Genomic DNA, 1426 nt, shown 5'->3' on the forward strand with positions numbered 1-1426 from the left:
TATATAGTTCAAAAACACAATAACAAAAAAACAAAAAAACAACAAAGTGAGGACGTGATATGGATAGTATTATTGGACGCTCAGGAAAGGAAAGAGAGAGTGTATGACGTTTCGGGCGTAGCCCTTCGTCGGAAAGATGGAAAGTTCGGAGAATGGAAGAACGGAGAAAGAGGAAAATGGTACCGATGCCCACGAGGTTAGTGTGTGTGTGTGTGTGTGTGTGTGTGTGTGTGTGTGTATGTATGTATGTATGTATGTATGTATATATATATGTGTGTGTATACAGGGTAGTCGCTAGAAAAGCGGAAAATTCGTGAAATGTCCATTTATATTTTTACAAGATCTATTTGAGGTAAACAATAAGCATCAAAGTTTCTGCTTTTCTGGCGACCCCTAATATATACTAGTTTCTTTTTCTTCTTTTACTTGTTTCAGCGTTTGGACTACGGTCATGCTGGATTACTTCCTTGGAGTGTTTTACTCGAACAAATCGAATTCAGTATTTATTCGTAAGTCTGAGACATAAGTAGAAAACATAAAAATAAAGACTTGGGTCTATTGGTCTCAAGGGGACAAACACAGACACAAAGACGCACGCGCGCACGCACGCATGCACGCACACACGCACACAGACGCACAAGGACATACGCATATGGCACACACATATACATACACAGGGAGACAAGTCACGTCTAACATGTTTTCCTTTCCAACTATGTTGTCTTTAACTCTATCCCGGACACGAGCAGGCTTAGACACACACACACACACACACACACACACACACACACACATACATGCACATGTATACACATTCACATACACATAAACACACACACACACACGCACACACACACACACACACAGACACACACACACACACGCACTGTACACAGAGACATAATCAATATTGCTTCACTTTCACCTCCTACCTCCATTCGCCTCTTCCTACTCCTTTTTCTCCCTACAGTCACCTCCTCCCACACTCAAAGACTCTACCCTTGTATATAACTTCCTCTTTTCCCCCTTTTCCTTCTCGTCTCTCCTTGCTCTTCCTTTTACTTCCCTGCCAATATATATCTCCACCCCTTTTTTATTGCTATTTCTCACTCTACGATTCCTCCTACGCCTCCCACTCCTCATTACTTCTGTAACTCCCTCAATCTCAACGCCGATATCTCACTCATCTTTTCCTCTTATTTTACCACAGCTTCGGTCACCACCACCACTACTACTACTACTACTACCACCACTACCACCACCACTACTACTACTACTACTACTACTACTACTACTACTACCACTACTACTACTACTACTACTACTACTACCACCACCACTACTACTACTACTACCACTACCACTACTACTACTACTACTACTACTACTACTACTACTACTACTACTACTACTACTACTACTACTA

The 1426-nt window shown here is 41.7% G+C and overlaps 1 long non-coding RNA gene across 1 annotated transcript in view; it reads left to right on the forward strand.

The window, feature by feature from the left end:
• The window catches only part of LOC128247854 (uncharacterized), an 11721-nt gene extending 10479 nt beyond the window's left edge, over positions 1-1242 (forward strand). The window contains exon 3 of the long non-coding RNA XR_008264177.1: positions 1211-1242. This is a non-coding gene — a long non-coding RNA (uncharacterized LOC128247854). The remainder of the gene's footprint in view (positions 1-1210) is intronic.
• Positions 1243-1426: the final 184 nt, after the last annotated feature.

Source organism: Octopus bimaculoides, chromosome 5 (assembly GCF_001194135.2).
Source record: "Octopus bimaculoides isolate UCB-OBI-ISO-001 chromosome 5, ASM119413v2, whole genome shotgun sequence".
Lineage (NCBI taxonomy): Eukaryota > Metazoa > Mollusca > Cephalopoda > Octopoda > Octopodidae > Octopus > Octopus bimaculoides.